At 37.3% G+C, this 23,279-nt stretch overlaps 1 long non-coding RNA gene across 1 annotated transcript in view; it reads right to left on the bottom strand.

Annotated features, from left to right (window-relative positions):
- LOC120404825 overlaps positions 1-23,051 on the bottom strand; it is a 74,990-nt gene extending 51,939 nt beyond the window's left edge. The window contains exons 1-3 of the long non-coding RNA XR_005598201.1: positions 22,871-23,051; positions 18,019-18,119; positions 16,421-16,501 (exon numbers count right to left, since the gene is read on the bottom strand). This is a non-coding gene — a long non-coding RNA (uncharacterized LOC120404825). The remainder of the gene's footprint in view (positions 1-16,420; positions 16,502-18,018; positions 18,120-22,870) is intronic.
- Between the last annotated feature and the right edge of the window lie 228 nt (positions 23,052-23,279).

Below are 23,279 nucleotides of genomic sequence, written 5' to 3'. Positions count from 1 at the left end.
ATATTATTATTACAACATAAAATGCAGCTAATGTGAGACAAAAGTGTTGTACCTGTAAAACAGTGATTTGATTTAGACCTAGAACCTAATCCTGGAGTGACTCAAAGACACTTTATTTTGCTGTATTTAGTTTTGTGTATTTGATGAGCGACCAGAGGGTAAAATATTCAAAACCACATACAAGGTGGGTGAGGTAATATCTTTTATTGGACCAACTTCTGTTGGTGAGAGAGACAAGATTTTGAGCTAGACAGAGTTTTTGCATGGCTCAAAAGCCTGTCTCTCTCACCAACAGAAGGTGGTTCAATAAAACAAAATACCTCACCCACCTTGTCTCGCTAATATCCTGGGACCAACACAGGTACAACAATACTGCATACAAAGCACTTATGTCACTTAGGAGCCTATATTCTATTTTCAAAAGTGTCTTGAAACTCATTGAAAGACAATGTGATCTAGGCTCCTAAATGCCCAAATCACTTCTGAAAATTGGATTTTGGATCCTGAGTCGCATAGATGTTTTTGAAAATTTTACCCTGTGGTCTTTAGACTAAAGTAAAGTTATATCCGGAGATAACAGCATTGTTCTGACCATCACTTACATATTGGAATCATTCTTCATTGTTTAATTTGTAAATCAGCACACAGAATGTATCCCTGAGGGGAAAACTATGTTTCCATGCATCAGGTTGGAAAACAGACATTACTTGGAACAGCAGCAAGTTAGGATCAGATCCACCCTTTCTCCCTCAGTGTCAAAAAAACAGGGAGGATTGATATGAATCAGTGATTTAAATCATCAATTTTAATCATGATTAAAATCATCAAAAAAGAAATCGTGTTTTGTATATGTACTATTTTCCTACTGAAAGGTTAATTCTCATTAGTTGTTAAACCATTAAAATATGTTTATTTGCAACTAAATATCATGTAAAGGCTAAATTTGGTGTTATTTAAACAATTATGTAGCTTAACTTACATTTATTCCGATTCTTAACTTTTACATTTTTATGATGTTAGAAAATGGTGAATAATGCTTTTTTTTACTTACTAGATGATTAATATTTAACTTTTGATATTTTTGTTTCAAGCTCTATTTAGATGAAAATTCAGATTCAATTAGAAATGCATAAAAACTGCATTTAATTTTTTTTATTAAATAGAATTACCATAAAAGTGCTAAATACATTTTAAAAAGTTTAACAAAACATGTTTTGTATTTAAATCTAACTGATTGATTAAACAAAGGAAGTATGATCTGTAGTTAGTGAATTGAACTGATTGTTTTTGGTCACCATGTCCGTCAAGATTTTAGAATTAGTTGATCTTGCCCTCTCATATCTAGTTCATAGACTGGAAGAGGAAAACAAGCTTTCCTCTTTTTGCAACTCCCAATTTTGTTTTTAACTTTGAATGAACTAGTCATTGAACTGAGGTAGATGAATAAATTGAAATGAAGAAAATATTCTCTTTGTACCTGCAGAAGAGGCTATAGCCGTCAAAAACTAGTTTAGCACTTAAACTCTGGTTCCGGATGACTTCCACTTGTTCAGTGGTTTGACTTCCTTTAAAATTTGGCTGCAAAAATGTACAACTTAATTTTTTTCATTTAATTTAAATGATTTTAATAGATTATAATAACTTTAGGCCTAAAAATATGTTGTCTGTTTCAAATTTAGTTTTAAATAGATTTATTTTAGAACTGTATTTAATTTAAATAAAAAAATCTGATTTAAGTTTTACAAATCTGAATTATTTTATTTAAAATAAATGATTGATTTTTTGGGTCCACCTTGAGAAAAACTGAGCATCATTCAATTTGTTCTTCTGGAAGTGGCTTTGCATAATAGGATACATCTGATTCAGAGTTATCTTCCTGTCACTGGTTTGCAGTGGTTCTGCACTGACTGCCTACTTGTCTCTCCCTCCCAGATAATTTCACTATTGTGTGGAGTTGTGTATAAGGGCAAATCTTAAAGGGTTTATTCATGCAACACTCCCATAAAGACTTCAAAATTTGGCCCATAATTTGTGAAACCCTTTGGGATTAAAAGCTCTAATGTAATACATTATCAGCATTGTTATTCCATTACTGAGTTAGAATCTTTATAATTAACCTTTAGCTTTAAAGGTTTGAAAGAAAGAAGAGAAAAATACTTTAAGGATAATTATAATTTTGATCTGTAGATGCTTGAGGTTATTTTTCAGTATCTTAAAAACAGAAGTAATGCATAAACATAAATATGAGACCTGCTCCTACACTTACTCATCTCAAGTAGTCTGATTCAAATATATGGGGCTACTTACATGACTAAGGACTACTCCTGAGTGTAATGTTGCAGGATCAAGCCATATATTAGTAATGGATGGACCTTCAAAAATTTTAAGTTCAGATGCAATCCAGATCAGCAGCCTACACTTATCTGTACAATGCATGCCTCTGAGTTTATAAACTGCAATTTGAGGCAATCTTTCCGGCACCTTTATCGTGGTCCTGGCCAGGCATACCATATTAATAGCCTGTCTCATTGGATTACACCAATTTCAGTTCCTGATTTTTCTGAAAGCCAGAAGTGAGAAAACATATCCAACAATTCCCCCCTTTCTTTTAGAAATAATAGACAGGACTCACCACTGCCTAGCCCAGAGCTACACCCATGTAACTCTATGTCCAAGGAGTTTGATGGGTATAAAACAGTGACCCTGGGTTCTCTTGCTTTGTACAAGTACTGCCTCTCAGGCCTTGAATCAAAAGCCCATTGACATCAATGGGAGAGTCTCCATTTACTTTGATGGGGTTTAGATTAAGCCCTTACTGGATATGTAAAACAGTATTTTGTACTGTGAACAATTCTGCTTACCTTTACTTACTAAGAAATTATCATATATAAATGCAAGCATACTCAGATGGTTTTCTGTGCTCTAACAGTTCTACAAAAATATTGTGTTAATCCCTTACACCTAGCAAACTGTTGGTGTGAAAAAAAAAACCAACCACCCAGAATTTTATTAGTTCATAGGGTTCAGGAAGTTCAAAGATACATAAAATGATACAGAAGGCTCATGTCTGCATTACCAAAAGAATCACTGAAATGCTGTTTTGCAATGTTCTGTTTTTGTATGTAACTTTACTTGGCAACAGATGCAATATTTATAGTAAAGTCTATCACCGTTTATTAATGTTATACATTTGAGTATTTTGCTACTGTAAAAATGATATGCTAAAATATGTGGAAACATTTTGAAATAAAACAAGAATAATGATCTTACAAATTATTAATTGAATTTCATTGTTTAAATAATAGAGCATGGTAAACTGTTGAATAAAGAAATGGAAAAATATTGATTTCACCTATATTGTGCTAATCATCTATAAAGCTTTAATAAAGCCTCAAGAGAGCACTTTTCCAGTTTGTTAGAAAATTACAAAACTAAATTGCTGTTTTCCAGTAATTTTTATATAGAGTAGACAAGCAATAGAATGTGATGTACATGTGTCAGTGTCACCTATTATCAACTATCTGTGATAACTAGAATTTCTATTTGATGTGTTTCAGAAGATATGATGTGATGCACATATGATGTATCTTGCATTTTAAGTCTGTTATAGGAAAACACTTTTCCAAATACTGATAATAAGAGTTCCAGTACTGAAGTCACTAACAGTTTAAATTATGTTTTTTATTTTATTTTTCTTAAAATTCAGGGTATCATAATCTGCAAAGCATAATGTTTACAACCTAAGCAGTAAATTATTAAAACTGGTAGGTTCAAAATGGCTGAATATATCTAGCCAAAATTTACTGCAGGATTTAACCATGGTAAAACTTTAGCAGTGACTATATATAACAATATGTGGCACAAGGATCGTCAGTGGGGAGAACTGAACTTTGTTATAAGATGTATATGTGACATGTTACCAGATGCACTTTATGTAAGACTTTAAAGAATTCTATTTTCTATTTGAATGAGTTATATTTCTTATTATTTTTATAAGAAAAGTCAAGCATATAGAGTGACTACCAGGTATTTTCACTGGATAATAATGTGCAAGTAGAGCCATGCAAAATCTGCATGGTTAACTTTTTGTTATTGTTTATAAACTGAACCCTGCTATGGGCTCAGCAATCAGTCAGTCTCGTCATGTTTGCTTGGGAGTTCAAGTTTGACCAACTGTAACCTCTAATGGAGCATGCCCTCCCCCACTGGGGACAACCTACCTTTACTCAAATAGGGAGTGTTTTCAGGCAATTGTTCTTCTACAAGGCTCTATTTTGTCACATGCCCACTGAGGAAATAACAGGGTTTGGCTGTTTGTGGAGGGAAGGAGGCTATGGAGGATAAAGGTCAGCTGAAGGAATATTGGGAAGGATGGTCAGTTGGTTGGGGCACGAATGACCAAATAGGATTCATGGGTTACCACAGCAGTGTAAATATCTTCTTCAGTTTAAACAGGCTTAGAATATGCTTCTTCTCTAGAAAATGATCATGTAAAATTGTCATTGTGCCATATTTATTCTCTGTTAATGGTTTCAAGATCAAATCTGCCCAATTTATACACACAAAAATGGCGGGGGTGGGGAGGGAAAGGGGGGTTGTTTTCTAATTGCCAACCTTGCAAACTCCACCTCAAATCTGAAAGTTAGGCTGTGACACTCATATCACCAACAATAAAGACACTGTACCTAAAACATATTCCCTAATTTCGCAAGGGGATCTGCCTGTATGTGCCCTTTGCCCACATGGAGTCCCTTGCAGGATTGGAACCTTGGAGAACAATTTTGTTGATGAAGTGAGCGCCAGAATAGAATACAGTTCATTTTCCCATGGCTATATTGGCTGTGAAATGCTGACAAAAGTAAATAATGATAAAAAATTAGTAAAGTAAGCAGATCTAACACTCAAGAAGCAGGGTAAAACTTCCCCGTCGACTCCGTTTACTCCTCCTACCGAGGTGGAGTACAAGCATCGATTCGCGGATCGATTTATTGCGTCCAGACGAGAGGCAATAAATCGATCCCCGATACATCGAACACTACCCGCTGATCCGGCGGGTAGTATAGACATACCCTCAGTGTTTGAGGGTTTATTCATTTCAGACATGAAACTCAGACTGGATTTGCTGTAACATCCACCAAGGTATATGAACCTGTGAAGTGAATCAGTGTCTCACTTCAAGTGAAGCAAGCCAATTTATGGTTTTGTAACAAAATCATGTGCATTTCAAGATTTTATTCTGGTTTTGGTATAAAATGAAATGAAACTCAGCAATTTTGATTGAGTTTTGGTTTGAGATTTAATAATCTTTTCAACCTGAAACTCCAACAGGACATAAACCCATGTAGATCAAAAGCCAAAGCAAATGGTCATGTGATCCCCTGTGAAGTGAAACCACTCAGTTGTGCACAGGTTTACCATTCAGCACATATTTCTGAGCTTAACTCAATTTTCATTTTAGCTGTGCAGCTCACCTTTAACTCTATATGGTAACTGAAGAACCCAATCTAATTCCAAAATAATCACACTGAAAAGGGGGTTCTGTTGTCATACAACTAACTTTCATGCACATTTGCTTCTGACAAGCTCATTTCTGAGCGGGGAGGGAGATGGTCCCTTTTTGCCTCAATTTCTTTCACTATTTTTCGCCATGACACCCATTTATATTGGAAGACAACATCTATTGATGAGCAATGTATTTACTTAAACATAGACAAGTTACCCTCTACAAATTATCCAAATCTTAGATGGAAACAGGACTATAAATGTAAATTATAAATATTTAATGAAATCATATGTTTTATCCTTTTGTATACAGACAGTGACTTCAAATAATCCATAAAAATAGAACATTAATATGGCAATTGTTTGTATAAGTTTTGAGCCTCCAAAAGTCACCTACATTTTTTAGGTAAAATTACCCCTTGTTTTTATTTTCATTCAGTGGAAAGAATAAAAATAGCTTAGGTTCAAAGTCATTGAACAGTCTTAAGTGCTGATCTACATTTCTTCCTGGGATGCTCAATGTTCCTTTTATGTATTTTTAAGTGTAATAATATTTAGGAAAGTTGATATATTTAAACTCTCCCAGGGATTAAAAATAAATCTTTTGTTTTGGTCCAGATTCCAAGTGTAGACAGTAGGTGCCAGTATAGAATGTCATCTCTTCTTGCACTTAGCTTTTTTGACTAATCGTGGAAGCATGCACATTTATAGCTGTTTCCACCACTAAGTCCATTGGCCTGCTGATCCCATTCTTGCAACATTGCCAGTCCTCAAATTCCTATTATGAAATACTAAAGATATTCTCCATCAACATTTTAATGGGAGGATGGGAACAGACTGGAATTGCTAAGGGTGTTGCATACATGTCAACATTTGGTCACACCATTTTATTTTGATATGTCTACAGAAGATATAAATACTCTTGCTTTTCTTCACAAATTAATAACAGAGGAATACCCTCAATCATCTCTCTAAACCAAATCGTTAAGTATTTTAAATGCAAAAATTAATCTTACTCCATGCAAGATTGACTATTGCACAGAAACATAATTGCAAAATAAGCACCTTTAGCTTGCTTTACAATATTTCAATGAATATTTTAAAGCCCCAATGAAGTACATCTACACTACCCGCCGGATCGGCGGGTAGCGATCGATCTATCGTGTGTAGTGTAGACGCGATAAATAGATCCCCGATTGCTCTCCCGTCGACTGCTGAACTCCAGCTCGGTGAGAGGTGGAAGAAAAGTTGACGGGGGAGTGGCAGCCGTCGATCCCGCGCTGCAAGGATGCGAAGTAAGTGATTCTAGGTTGATCTAAGATATGTCAACTTCAGCTACGCTGTTCTCGTAGCTGAAGTTGCGTATCTTAGATCGATACCCCCACCCCCATCCCCACCCCAGTGTAGACCAGGCCTTAGATTTTTTTTTCCATAGTGTTTTATGCCAGTTTGATCAAGGCCCCCTAAACTTGTTCCCAATTACAATTGGTAATTTTATGTGATTAACTGTGTTCTCATTTCAAGGATCTTCACAGAAATTGATGTGTTGCTAATTAGGTTACTAAAAACTGTTCACGTAACCCACAGACCTCCTGGGTGTGGTGCTCTGTCTCATCAAGTGGCACAGAGACCACTTAGAGAGAGATGATTGAGTCTGCTGTACAGCCTTAGCCAAGGGCCATATGGCTTTTAGCTCATGCAGTAGAGGCTCGTGCACTAGGCTCCAGAGGTCCCAGATTTAACCCTGCCTGCCGATGACCACAGTCTGTCGATGTTACACTCACATCTCATAATAGTATCAGTCCAGCTGCCTTAGACCCAGAACCAGTGCCTCAGCCCTCCTGAGCTCCCAGTAGTTTATCAAAGAGGAATGGCTAACACTCAAGAAGTTAATGGATGACTTGATCACAATCTATAAGTACCTACATGGGGGAGAAATTTGATACTAGCAGGCTCTTCAATCTAGTAGACAAAGGTATAACAAGAGCCAATGGCTGAAAGTAAAAGATAGGTCAATTCAGACTAGAAAGAAAGTGCAAATTTTAACAGTGAGGTTATTTAACCATTGGAACAACTTACCAAGAGTTGGGCTGGATTCTCCACCACAGGAAATTGTTAAATCAAGATTGGATGTTTACAGTTACAGAATCATAGATATGTAGGGCTTGAAAGGACCTTGGGACTGGGTATGACTCACTACTGCGGCACCTCCTGCTGGCTGTCTGGGGAATTAGTGCTGCACCCTCTTCTGGTGGTGCCTTGCCTGCTGTCACCTCTGTTCCTGGACCCACATCACTCTTAGGACCACAGCATCCTCTTTAGTGACACTATCCTCTGGCTGTGCCACACTCCATGTTACCCCCTTCCGGGGGACAGTATCCTAGCGGCTTGGCAGTCCATTGCCAGGCCACTCCTTCAATGACTAGTGTGGGGAGGACCAGGGCAGGACCAGGCTTACTCACTACTCCGGGCCCCAGCCCGGGCACCCTGCAAACAGCAGCTTCCTGCTGCCTCTTCTTTCCAGCTCACTGTCTCTATTCCCTATGCCACTTCCCCACAGCCTCAGTTCCTTCTGCTCCTGCCTCTGGCTCCAGCTCCTTTGCCCTCTTCCCAGGGCCTCAAGCCTGTAAGTCCTGGCAGCCCGCCAGGAGCCCTCTAGGCAACCAGCCTTCTCCCTAGGGCTCCCTGTAGCAGACTCCCTTGCCCTGGTCTGCAGCATCCTGGTCCAGCAGCTTGCTGGTCCAGCCACCTCCCTAATTATCTGAAGCAGCCACCCTAACTGGCTGTTTCTCTGCAGCCCCTCCTTTGGCTGGCTGCTGCTCAGCCATCCTAGGCTGGTTTTAACCCTCTCAGTGCCCCGTCACAGACCTCAAGAGTTCATCTAGTCCATTTCCCTGCACTGAGGCAGGATTACGTATACTTAGTTCATCCCTGACAGGCATTTGTCTAACCTTTTCTTTAAAAACTTTCAGTGATGAGATTCCACATCCTCCTTAGGTAACTTGTTCCAGTGCTTAACTATCCCAGTAGTTAGAAACAGCCTTGATCTGACTGGCCTGTAGGTGCTCCTGCAATATAAATGTTTCATAATATTTAAACTGAAGACCTGTAGCAAAGGTTCTGGCATGGAGGAGCATTATGGAGAGCATGCAGAAACAGGAATTATTAGTGTTATAAAGGGCATCAACTGATGAGTTCACTTTGGTTTCCATGGCTAGTGGTTAGCCAGATTTTGTAATGCTAAGTTTGGTACAGAAAAGAGTCTTCAGAATAGATTATGAAAAAAATTCCCTTAAAATATAAGTACTTTTGTATTTTGGACCTCACTGCAAGAATTCCTACAGAATAACAATTAAAAAAATATATCCTAGGTTGAAAAAAGGAGCAAGAGAATGTACGTAAAAATAGGAAAAACAAAAACATTTCCAACTGCACTTCAAGAAATCAAGGGCTGATGGGGATGTCCCCTAACTGGGTGCATGTAGCAGCAGTGACTGAAAAGAGAGTGGGCTTTTAACCCTGCTTTTTCAGAACCCTCCTTGAAGCTGAAAAGAAACTATTATGCCAACTGTACAGACAACAAAATGGGTCCAGGAAGTTGTCAGGTTACAAACACCATAAAAACAGGAGAGCGATTTGGACACATGATCCATCAGATAAAAGTTTGCCTGTTATTACAAAAAATAATTTACAGTATTATCTATAGAAGAGCTGTGTGGTTACTTCTCAGGCTGAACTGTGCTGATCTTTCTGATTTCAGACCTCTTTTCATTGGACCTAGATGATGCAGTCTCTTTTCTATCCCAGTGCCCAGCCAATATTGGGGCCTGAATAAGAGCTCAACTCAAATTAATGCTCATTACACCAGGGATGCAAACAGAGGAGATGGCAGAAGATAGCTAACAAGTTGAGGAATATGCTAAGTTTGCAATGCAGTCGCGGTGTCATATTCTTGCCTACTCATGGATTGCAGGTGCAGTAGCAGCAATAGCCAATACATGTTCTTTCCATCTGCATCTAGCTAGATGCTTTAGGACCAATCTTCTGAGGTACTGACCACCTAAAACTTAACCATGTCTTAGTTATCTTTCCATTTGTTGATTTTGTGCACTAAATATGGGGCTACCCTGCTGGAATACTTCAGAAATCCACCTATGCAAAATGAAGCTGCCTGCTTACTTGATGGTGCTTCTTGTATAGAACAAAGCCATTGCCTAAATGAGTATTGACGAGCACCAGAGTTCCCTCTATAACTCAGGATGGGTTGAGTTCTTTTGAATTGACATTGTGACAGTCATTTATGATAACTGTAGCTTTCAAAAAATTATTGTACATGCATTTAGCTACAGGCTTCAACAGATGAATTTTACATATTTGAAGTTGCTGAATTTATAAAAGAGCAACATATATTATGACTTTTTCATTTTAATTAAAATAATTATTCACTGGAATCAAGATATTAAGAAAACATTCAGTCTTATTATATCCGGAAGCATAAATCTTCTCAAATGTAATAAGGATGGAATGTATTTAGGAATGGATATAGAGCTGAGAAGAGGCTTTCTAGTTTTGTAAAATAATATTAATAGTCATTATCACTCAATAATAAATATGGGCTTTTTAAAATCTATTTTTAGTGATTTTAGGGGGAAATGACCTATATCTTTCTCCCCAACAAATACATGAAGTAGAGTGAAATAGATTATCAGCAAATATGTCCCATGCTGCACAGTCCATATCTCATAGGCATGTTTTAAATACTGTAATAGGTGTCAACGCAGCTACATACAACACAAAATAGGATAGAATGACAGATGCTAATCTGTATATACGTGAAAGTTTTCCCAAACTAATCACCCAATTCAGTAGATGACTCTTTTCTAACGTGGCTGTTTTCATAAATTTTATGAATTTCATCTCTGGTGTAAGCAAATGGTGGGATTAAGTTGTCAATACAACTTTATGTGATTAACTGTCCTTTTTTAAACCAAGCTTCCTCTTAAAAAAATTTATCTGTGATGAATACACCCGGACCAGAGTTTATTATTATTAATCATGAGTATTACTGTTGTGCCTAAGTGCCAGCCAAGAATGGGACTCATTGTACCAGGCACTGTACTTAGTAGTAGATAGCCCCTGTCCAGAAGAACTTACAACTTAAATAGATAAGACAGACAGAGGGTGGGGAAAGGGGAAGAACACACAAGCAGAATGAATGTGATGTGATGGCAGCAAATGCCATGTTAGTTCCCCAGTTTGTTTGTTTTGTGGAGGCTTAATTAGGAGGGGATCAGCTAAATGGAAAGACTAGAGAAGGGAAGGCAGGTGAGAGGGATAGGGCAAGGGAGAAGAGGATAAGAGGGGCAGGAGTAGAGGGAAGCTGAGTTGAAGAGACTGTGAGAGAGAAGGGGGAAAACAGATGGAGCAAGCAGCCAATCAGAGAAGTTCTGTCAAAACTGTAGAAAGTTCTCTCAATGTCCAGGGATCTAATGGTTCCTGCTTTGGCTGCTTCTGATCCTACCAGCTGGAGTCTCTGCCTGGCTCCTCTTTGCAGTGTTGCTCCACATGGTGGGAGGTGGAGAGGAGTTTCCACCTGAGTCCTACTGCTTCCCGGGGTGGATTCCCTTACAACGTTCTGGTTCCAGGGCAGTGGGGTTGGTACAGTTTTTATAGTGGGGGTGCTGAAAGACACTGAACAAAAAACTGTAAACCCTGTACATGATGGAAACCACTTCAAGCCAGAGGGAGCTACCACACCCCCAACATCCCTAATTCAAGCACCCCTGTTCTAGGGGGACACTGAAAGGAGGGGTTGCCATAGCTGGGCCCCATTGTACCCGCTCTTCTCCAGTGCAGCAGTCCTACTTTGGTGGCTTTTGTCCCTAGAGGCTGGAATTTCTGACTCTATTCCTCTGTAGATCTATTCTCTAGTAACATTCTTTACTGAGCAGGGTGGACAAGAATTGTCTTGGGTTTAGTCAATGTTATTGACAAGGCTAAGCAAGATAATGGAGAGTGCTGCTTTAAATTAAAAAGGCCCATCATTCATCAAGTACTTTCGAGTGTTAGCAGCAACAAGTTTGCCTATTTATTTATACTTCTCACTGATAATGCAGGAGGAAAACTAAGTCTGCAGAGTAGCATGAATTAGTGCATGCAAGGGTTAGAGCAGAAGAGGACTCCTCTCCTGCTCCATAAGTTACACTAGGACATTATTTGGGAGGTGGAAATCATTGTAATATCATGTAATCCACTAGATTTAGAAATCTGTCCACTGGGGCAAGCATTAGTAATATTAGGGTATGTTTGTACATGATGGTGTTGGGGAAATATTATATTTAGTATTTGGAAGTTACCCTTTATTTTGTTGTTAATAAAGCTATGGCAGCATTTCCAGTGTGGATTAACTAGTTCATAATTTCCTAGAACAGGAGTAGGCAACCTCTGGCATGCGTGCCGAAGGAGTCACATGAGCTGATTTTCAGTGGTACGCACACTCACCAGTCCGGGGGGCTCTGAGTTTTAATTAAATTTTAAATGAAGCTTCTTAAACGTTTTATAAACCTTATTTACTTTACATACAACAATAGTTTAGTTATATATTATAGACTTATAGAAAGAGACCTTCTAAGAACGTTAAAATGTATTACTGGCACGCAAAACCTTGTATTAGAATGAATAAATGAAGACTCAGCACACCACTTCTGAAAGGTTGCCAACCCCTGGCCTAGAAATAAATGACAAAAACAGGGGATCAAATTCTTCAGTGCCTTGCCCTTTACATAGTCCTTTACAATTGTGAAAAGTGTGTATAAAATCTAACATATTAAAATGGTAGCATTCTGCACATACTTTGACTGCACAAGCTGCAAAGCAGTGGAGTATCAGACCTATTTTTTTTTAAAAGATGCTTTATCTTGAAAGGATTTGAAATCATGTTGCTTTCCAATTTCTCACAATTTTTAGCACATACAAGTATAAACTGTCTATACAGGACAGAAAGTGGCTAAATCCCTGCATTCAAGTCGATATTACACAAATTCCCTCTAGAAAAAATATCCAGGATTGCACAGTTAGTGTGTGAGATCAGATAATATTGTGCTGCACTTGCCTAGTGCTTTTCATTCACAGATCCCAAACTACTTATGAATTCACAAGTGGGGATACTGAGGTACAAAGAGGTTAAGTGATTTGCCCAAGGTCATATAACAAATTAGGAATAGAACACAAATTGCCTGACTCTCCGCCTCTAGATCCCATGTTCAATACATGACACAGGAACTGCAGATAGTCATGTCATGACCCAACTATATGTTATTCTTAATCTGTCAAATGCAATGACTGATTTAAGAACACCAATCAGGCAGGATTTGGCACAAGTTTGTTCATTTGCAATGTACTAGGACACAATGCTGAAAAGAGAAATCATATAGTCTGGGGATTTTTCTCTGTTACCGTAATCCTGGAAAAACTGCCTGGAAAACCATCACCTCTCGCGCAAAACAAATGTCAAGACACTCCATGCCATCCACACAAATGCATGTAGGAATTGGGCGCCCTGAACGACAATTTTTTATTATCCAGTTCCATTTTAGGACTGCCGTTTGATATGGAATGGGTCTTAAGAAAATTGTTTCATCCTATCACTAATAAAAGAATAAAACTCTAATATTATGGCAGCTGGAAAGAAAGTCTAATAACAAACTGTCTTGGAGTCTTGAAATTCCACCTTCCTTGCAGGAAAGAATTACCCTTTTAACAGTAACTTGATATTAATCAGTGGAATTTATGCTATAGAGCAGAAAATAACTTAGAAGGCAGGTGAAATTATAAGATTCCAGGACAGAAGGCTACTAAACCCCAAATTCTGTATAATGTAGCTGATAAACTCACATCACCATTTTGTATAACTGTGTTGGTAGGATGTTGTCTTGTGCATGAAAAAAACCTGAATAATACAGTTTTAAACTAATTCTAAGCCCCACTCTCTACTTCACTCTAAAATAATTTTAATGTAATCAAATTTAATTAAAAATAATATATCTATTAAAATAGCAAATCAAATTTAAAATGTAGTACATCAAGAAGGAGCTTAAATTCCAGTTATACTATACATTAAATTGTGTTTTGATCTGCATCATCAGGAAAGTCTCATCTGTGAGATGAACATATCCTTTACAATAATAAATATATCATTCTTGGGAGACTCTAGGGGAAGATAAGACATGGAATCAGTATTTAATTTACTTTTTCATCTAGCCTGAGTTCAAGAATATATGAAAAAGGCAGCTTAAAAGGTACACATCCAGCTGTTTTTATCAAAAATTTATAGTGAAAAATATTTTTAAACAAATTACTAAAAAAGAGAGTTACACTATCTGATTCTGTTAAAAGTTTTTTTGGTATGGATAGTTTGGCTTTCTTTTGACAATTTTTCACTTAAATGTTGTGAACTCAGAAAGTGCCGGACTAAGATTCTTTATGTACTGTTACATGTCATAAGACAATATTATTTTTACCAAGTCAAAGATGTTTGCACCTTTTGGGGCACGTCTATCATCAAAACTCAATTAAATAGAGCCTTTCTATCTTCAACTAAAACAAACTGTTTACTTACATTTGCTCTGTGTTTACTTCACAAGAGGTAGAAAACCCAAATATAACAGTAACATAGGTGTCTTGGGATATAGCACGGGTCAAAAAATTTAACCCAAGGACGAAGGCCCAGTCTTTTGGTTGCAACAGGAGACTTTCTTTTTCCTTTGCCAAGTAAATGGCAGCATTATAATGGTATTCATACCTCACGTGGTGTCCTTACAATTACTCTATTCAACCTGAAAGGGATATATTCCCTTTGTTGCAAAGTATTAAATTTGTCCCTTGAGATTAGTGTGTAGGCAGTTTGAAGGATGAAACAGGATTAGATAAGGTTTCTTACTGAGAAAGAGTTCTGAAATTGTGCTGCAGAATACCCTCCCATATTACATGTGCTGAAAAAACATCCTTTGTTTTAACACTTCAAATCACAAGTCAAATTTATCAAATTATTAGTTGACAAAATGTTTCTTTGTGGAGTTTTGTGAAAGGCAGACAAGTTACAAATAGAGGGGAAAATGACTTGTTTTCATTGTGTTTGAAATTTTAAGTCTGAAATTCCTCTATGCCATATAATTTTAAATATGTTTTAACCAACTGAAACAAAAATAATTGTATTTATCTTCTAAAAAATTCAGACTATTTCTGCCTTTCTTGTTGTGATTCTGAGAAGAAAAATATTATTTCCACTCGTGAACTCAGCCAAGCATTTAAGTCTAAAAAACTGTCAAAAATCCACGTCAAGGTAGAGTCCTAGAAAATGTCAGTAGTTCAACTGTGCTCCACTCACTTGCGTATAATTAATAGTGTTGTATACCACACAAAGACTTGAATGAATTTGATATTCAGGTTTTCAGTGAACACACTTTGAGATCTTCTATTTTTCTTCTTTGGAAAAAAAGCAGCTATTCCATTTCCTCCTCTGTTTTGCTTACTTTTTAGGATGCAAACCTTTACTAATTAGTTTCTAGAGGATAATTAGCCAGATATATATTATAAAATAAGGGCAGCCTTTTTTTTTTTTTTTTTTTTAAGCTGATAGGTTCACAGACAAGGGCAGTCCCGTCCTACATTTTTGTTATCCTCCTCTGTGGACTTTGACCCCATCCTTCCTCAAATCCCTGTGTTTGGTTATCTTCCCTGCTGAGGAAGGCTAGATGGAATTCCCTTCAATATCTATCAACAGCGGTCCTTGACTGGTCACAGAAGCAAACTGGAGAGTGACGTAAGAGACTCCCACCTCAGGGGCTGATTGGGTTGCCTTCATAGAACTAGTAGCCTTTGCCAGCTCTTTGAGTGATTGGGCCTCAGATCAAACGGAGGTGTGTCAGAGATAGCACAGAACCCCAACTCCTCATTTTTTCTGTCCATACAGCTCACCACGTTCACCACCATTAAATTGAGTCAGTCTGCCTTTTCCTTGGCAGGGAGGCAGGCTATGCAGCCACTCCCAAGATTATAAGTGCCACTCCATAACTCACCAACAGAGAGGGCTGTAAGAATTGATAGTGATTCCTAGTCTCTCTTTTCCAAAACATGCCCAATCATATACTAAACCACAGGTTGGGGTACAGCACTCCTAGACTTGGATGCCTGACATAAGAGAACAATTTGCTATAGTTATACTACTGTAACTGCACAAGAGATGCAAATTTCCACAGACTCTTAATATACCTTGACATTGTAATAAAATCATTTAATCTGTTTTTCCTCCCATTTTCTTTTTTAAAATTTGAAGATAATACAAAAATATCCATATGACTAATACAAAAGATCAAACAATATCACCTGCAATTAAAAATGTTGTCCCTGCACTGCACTTCAGCCAACCCTAAGGATGGTGTTAAAATACATTCTTTACAATATGTACCAAATAAAAGTTAAACTATAAATATTAATGAAGACTGGAGAGAGAGAGAGAAAGAAAAAGATGTGCTGTTGCTCAGTGTTCCATGCATTCAACAAAATCAGCATACTTTAAAATGGGTTTGGTGACTTGCCCCCTTTTTCTTAATATTAGACACAGCAAAATGTGATTGCTTCCCACACAAGGCTACCGGATGATGAAAATGTACATCATTAACCAAGTTAAATGGCACCAGGTTTGCAATTTTCAAGGCACAGATAAAAATGGTATGCTGGTATAATTTATGAACCATTATAACAGATATATTACCTAAATGTAATGCTCTGAAATGACTATCTTCATTTTCTATAGTTGGAAGAAAGCTCACTTTAAAAAAAAAAAAAAAGAGAGAGAGGGTGGGAAGGAAATCCAGAGTCACCTAACAATGTTTTCAGGCATAAAACTCAGTAACTTTACCTTTTTTTGTGTGATCATCACTGCTACATCATGCCATTCTACAGAACACCTTGCTGTGCACAACAGCCATATAACCACACACTGAAGAAGAAAGAAATAGGATTGTGGGAATCCACCCTGTATATTTCAGTATTTTAAACTTTGCATATTTAAATCAGATCTAGACCCCGATTCCTGCATTTGGATCCAGACCTTCAAGCCTACTGGGAGCTCTGTGGACTTCTTACACTTGAAAGCCCAGGTTTGCCCATGCAGATCCTATTGCAATATTGGGATTTACAGAAATACGTATTTCCCATGAGACTGTTAGTCCCAAAGATATACAAATTGTGTGAAAAGTAAGACTGCAGTATGCAACTTTCCTGTCCAAACTACAGTTTAATTAAATCTGATTAATCCCTAAGAGGAGTAGGAGTTGAACAGGAGTGTTGTCTGCCCCTCAATAGCATTAACACTTGCTTGGGGGCCAGCGATTCCCACAAATCAATAGATCCACCACCACCATCTCTCTAAGCAGCCATGGTGACCCACAGGAATATCAGCTAGTCACCCTTCCCAGCTTTCAAGGAAGAGGTAGAGAATGGTATGTGGATAGAAAAATGCTCCCAATGCCCTCTTCTTTCCATAGCAAGCCCCAGCTGAGACGGAGTAGTTGATATTCATGCTATAATGTCTGTGCTACTGTCATACAGTGTGGTATGTGAACAAAATAATAAAAGATGATCTGTCAAAAAGCTGCACATTTAAGTTGGTAATTATTTTGAATGACATAGTATCACTCTCTAAAATAAATTTAAATACCGGTGAAGTATAAATACAACAGTATTACGTAGCTAAGATTAACAACAATAACGCACATTCTAGTCAACACTTTTCGTAACATTCAACTATTGTCTACAAAAAAAGTACAAAGCGTGGGGGTTTGTTTTTTTTTTCCTTTGTTTTTTGGGGTTTTTTAAATTAAACATACGCTGGGTTACAGTTTAATTTAAACATACGATACCCCATATTATTCCATCATTTTACATGGGAAGTTATATTTATACATCTAGGCATTTAATTTCTTGAATTAGAGGACACAATGAAGGTAAAGATATTCCTATATTTTCAAGTTCTCTTTTGATTGGTAAGGGACAGTGGAGGCCCATCTGTTTTGCAGCAAAGAAAGCCCCAAACCATCTGTGTAGAACCACATGCCAGCTAAAACACAGAGATATGCACAGTTTTTTGTTATGAAAAATTTTGCAGTATTTTTTTCCTGTATTAGTGTGAATAAATTAGCAACAACTAAATTAAAGAAATCTTTGGAGAACATATTAACTTTCTAGTGCATGCTGGAAAATGTATCCATTTACAAATCATGAAACATTCATTGGACAGATATGTCCATCTGACTATTTTCTCTTCTTAACACACAGAATCATTTATCTATAAAATAAAGCATCTTTCTTTAGTTTGGTAATAGAAGTTAATTTATACCTAGTTAATTCTTTGAGGAACCCTATAGCTTTCAAACAGCACATAATTACAGCTACAGTTAGATATTGGCATAATAATAGCCCCTCCCATCTACAAAGCCAAGGGAGAGGGAAACTTACCCAAAAATCTCTGTAGCTTTGGTTGACCTGCAGGTCTGCTCTATCTTCCCCTTTAATAGATGCAAAGAGAAGAATTGTGAAGGGGGACCAGCCCCCAAAACCTGCATTGGATCAAGATAAATAAAAATATACAAATTTCCTCTGCTTGTATGAGAACATACTCTCTGTCACCCTACAGTGGCAGCATTGTGGGCTTAGTTGTTGTGCTGCCATTGACTATAGAATTGTCATCATTGTTCTAAGTCTCCCCTTAAGGGGTCTAGAGCACATGGCTTGATCAACCCTAACTTGTGTAAGAATTTCCACATTCACAAGCTTTCGAAGTGAGCATATGATGTGTACAGTAATCATTTCTGAATCTTCACTAGCGGGCCGTGCTCTCCTTTCCCTGTAAACAGAAAAGACGAGCTAGAAGTGGCTGCACAGAGGCTACTAAGGAAGTCACCTTTCCCTCTCAGTACCGCTACACCTTTTCTTTAGGTTTGCTGCTGCTGTTGTCTCTTCCATACTGCATAGAAGAGTGGAATCACATGGACCTTAGAGATAACATGTGTTTGCAACAAACTATGTCTAGTTAGCAGCAGAGAGAGAACTCAGGACCTTCAGCAACAAAAGCATCAAGCCCTACAACTTGACCTAAAGGAGTAATTCCATTAGCTATAAATATCAAGCTGCCATCTTTTCTGGGGCTGGCCACTAGGAAGAGACATCACCCCCCCCCCACACACACACACACACTCTAAGCCAGTATTATTATATAATAGCCTATATTTATAGTATATATCATTATAGTGCTCTTTTGACATTGTAGGTAAAATGATGTCATCTTGGTTGTTTTCTGTTTTTCTGAACCAACCCTTTTGCAACTAAATTTATATTCCCATAGGAATAGAATGAAAAATGTTATATTGTTTTCCTTATTAACCCCACTCCACCTTCTTTATCAATGTATTTTGGCAATGTGTAGGCTGAGAAAAAGGTACAAGGGTTAATGCTGTCCAGAATCATGGCAATCTTTGAGGATTTTTAATGCTTTATTCATAATGCTTGCTCAATGCTTAGATACTACAGTGCTTGATGTTTTGCAGCAAAGAAAGCCCCAAACCTAAAGGTGCCTAAATTAGAGCATGATTCTGAAACGACTTGTTACCAAGCATAGTGCATTCCACCATGCATAACCCCACTGATTTCTGGTTTGTACCTATTTATGGACCCAATCCTGCAAACATTTGCTACTAGGCATTGATTTCAATGGGATTTCTCATGGTAGAAAGCCTTATGGGACTTATTCACCATTGCCTTGTATCTTATGTAGTCATTTACACCTGTGAAAAGTCAGTGTAATAGGAGTGCAAAATGTTACCATTCTAATTCAGTAGCATCTCACACCCTATTTCTACTGGCGAGAGTGACCACACACACTGCAGAGCAATAATAAATTAATCGGTCCTTATATCCAATAGCATATATTTGCAGAGTCGGGCTCACAGATAGATACAAAACCTGATTGAATGCTATGACTCATAACTCTTGCTACTTCACTACACAGGACTTCAGAGTAGATTAAAAGACTAGAAAATGTAACTCTGAGTTTATTTATACTCATGAAAAATAGTAAACAAAATCAATTTCAAGTTGTTAGTCTAAACTGAATTGATTTAAGAAAAGTAATTTCCTGAATCTGAGAGCTACAGTTTTGTATAGTTGCTCCTCGTCTGACACTTTTTGTTACACTAAGCATGCTAACTTTGTGATCCTATAATTATTCTTATATTCATTATTTTTAAAATGTGTAGTTTGTTTCCTCTTGATAAATAAAGAATGACCTGTTCTGAACTACAACAGAGTTTTGAAAGGAGAAACTATTCACACATGAAGGAGTTTGGTAAAGCTGTGATTTTCTGCTCGACTTGAAATCAGTTTATGATTCAGTTTTAAGAAGGTTAATCAATCTGAACTAAAATGGAAAGAGATATACATAAAATACATAGAAAGAGATCATTATTTTGCAGAATAATATGTTTACATGAATACAAAGTGGTGACACAATTTTATTTTGTTCCCATTATGAGAGATCTAATAGATATATTGCACATCATTTCAAGTTATCAACCTATAAAGCATTAGTTTTTTAAGGAGAGACTAGTTTGCAATATGGCAACCCATAGCACACTCCTAGAGGAAATAAAGTGAAAATTTCACACAGGTAAGGAATTAATCTCTTTCAACACAATATTGTTTATTAAATAAACATAAAAATGATTTTTTTTAAAAAATCAACAGTAAGTCATGATTGCTACATTGTATAATCAGACCAGATTAAAAGTTTTCTTTTCATTTTGTTTCTTTTTTTTTTTTTAAAGGACACTTTTCAGCTTTTCATTTCCATATGGGGTAAGATCTCCTGTTCAAAGAGAATATAATTAGTTTCTTTTTTCAAAGAACCATACCCTTGTTTTTCCCCAGGTAATCAGAGTCATAGCTTCTTCAGTTTTTTATATTAATTTTTTTCATTAAAAACTTTATGAAACACAAAACTCTGAGACATTTACCTGTATAAATCAAGACTGTATCCACATATTATAATGTATGTGCTTGTTAAAGTCTTCCAGTCATTCTAGACTTAGAGAAATAGTGTCCAAATGTACCATATTTAGCTTCTATCTCAAATTCTCCCGAGCTGTCAATTTAGGTGTTAAAGAGACCATTTGTAAAGCTTGGCTGGGAATTGCCATTATTGACTGGAATGTGTGTTTATCATTACATTCAATGATGAAAGTGGAACATGTAGCATATGAATAAATGTCAGCAGATGTTTCTTTTAAATGGCCTGATTTCAACCTCCTGTTGTTTGTCTTGAATACAAATATTAAAAAAGGGAAAAAAGACAGAATTTATGACATAAGTGCAAGGGTAGTTATACTAAAAAAAACAACAAAAATAATTATTAGAGTCAGAACAGAGTGAGGAAAGTAGAATTAATAAGAATTACTTTGGTGTGGTAAGCTACTGTTTGGTTTGGTTTGGAAAAAACTGCAGTTCAGTGTGGCTAAGCCCTCCTGACCTTACTCTGAAGAATTTGTTCCCATGAGAATATTTCCTTAAATTCTAGGATTATACAATTATTCAAGTTTTATTATTATTTTAATTTTTTAAAAAACAAAACACATAAAGTATGCCAAAGAAATAGGTAGCTTCCACAAGATAATAGATCCTACTTGAATTATTCTCATTCATGGGACAGAATATTCTCTTGTAATGACCTCAGAGGCCACTGAAGGATGCTCAGTAGCTCAAACAGCAAATGCTCACCACTGTCAATTATAGCATGAATGCGTAACTTCCCTTCAATGAATCGAGATCTTAACAGGGATTTGCAAAGGCTTTTTTCCCCCTTCTTCTTTCTAACTCCATACTTTTCTTGTGAGCATGAGCACAATGGAATAAGGTTAACATAAGAAAAAGTACACAACTGTCGACTATCAAGGAGCCAGATTCTGCTATCCTAACTCACCTGGAAGACTCCCATTGAGCTCAGTGGGCCTACTCTGAGTAAAGTACAAGGGAGGCAGAATCTGGCAAAAACAAGGATGCAGTAGTATAAATTCAGCAGTATTCCAACTAAGTCAATGTAGTGAACAGAGACAAAATCAAATCAGTCCTGTGTTTATTGGAACATATTATGTTTTGTATGTTTCCAAATGACAACATGCTCTCGCCCTGTTTTTCAGAAGTGTTAAGCATCAACATCTCTGATGGACTTCAACAGGAGGTACAGGTACATTGTGCTTCTGAAAATCAGGCTATGTGTTCAGTAAACGCAGTAACTTTCGGTGAGTATCATAAATATTTGGGTGTTATCAGATGTCTATTTATTAGACATACATTTTAGACAGGGTAAGACTCCTGTTGACTGCAGAGGGCTTTGGATCAGGCCCTAGGAGGAGAAAGTATTTCATACCTTGGAAAATAACAAACTTATTCTGTTGTACATTTTTAATGTGGCTACTCCAAAATGTCTAATATGTTTTCAGAAATATTTATTTTGTAATGACATGACAGGAAAATAGCCCCAATTTCCACTTTACATAAATATGCTTCTTGTTACTAGAGGTCATGCAGCTTACTGGAAGACATGCTTCCAACCAAAGATCAGCCATAAATGCAAAGGACTGGTTAAGGATTGTCATTTATACAGTGACTTAGGTGTTCATAGTGTGACTAATTCACCCGCACTGGTTATATGCTTATTAGTGCAAATAAGAGAAGAAAAAGACTCAGGGCTTACTAGGGTGGTAGACCATATAGATAGATCGCTATAACTGTTATAACCATGCCTATGGTACACACCCTAAGGAGTTTATAATCAAGGGTTTGGGTCTAAATGTCCCCAAAGTTTAGGAGTGTTTATAACTAGGGTTTCAGTTTGGACAGTAATAGAGTTTCTAGCCAGCTGCCAAGTTAGGGGCTACAAACTACATTTGTCCATTTCCTCCTTTTTTATTAGAAGTTTAATAATTTTAAAAGTATGTGCTTAGGCAAAAGGAGAGTGCAGTTCACAGGAGAAAGGCACTGACTGTGACACTAATCTGCTGGCCCTATATCTTTCTGGAAAAAAAAAAGGTTGACTACTGTAGCAACATAAACGGGTAAGAGATTATTTTGGGCTCACTTTTGCAAGTGAATTGTCCCATTTCTATCGTATTCTATTGGAATTAATTAGTTAAAGACAGAAGTGATGCTTTTTCACCCAAAACTTACTTTGGGGAAATTTATTTTTGTGGCTAAAGCCCTGGAGTGGGAGCCTGGAGAGCTCAGGCTTGATTCACCCCTGGAAACTGAATCCTCCTACCTGTGCCAGTGGAGTTGGCTGCATTCCAGGAGTATTCAGCTCAAGGGAAGGCATGCAGTATTTGCAGCAATCCGCCTGTCCACAGGTTCTATTAAGGCAGGGCAGGTTTAATTTGCAGCTGGATCTCCATATGAAACTCACTAGTAGAGGCTGACTTGGTGATTCCACAGTCTCTGGTTGCCCAAATCTTAAAACGGAAAGTGAGACAGGCACTCAGAAGTCTTGGCAATAAATATCTGGATGGCTGGATAGACAGATATAAGTGAAAATAGTATTATGCATTATGAACATTACAACAGCGAAGCCTCATAGCGGCTATGTGGCAGGCAAGCGTGGTTATCCGCATTAGACAAAGAGGGTTTGGGGAGGCTGAGGCACAACACAGTGAAATGAGTTGCCTAAGTCCATG

This window comes from Mauremys reevesii, linkage group 4 (assembly GCF_016161935.1).
Source record: "Mauremys reevesii isolate NIE-2019 linkage group 4, ASM1616193v1, whole genome shotgun sequence".
NCBI lineage: Eukaryota > Metazoa > Chordata > Testudines > Geoemydidae > Mauremys > Mauremys reevesii.
This window is presented reverse-complemented; position numbering and strand designations above follow the sequence as displayed.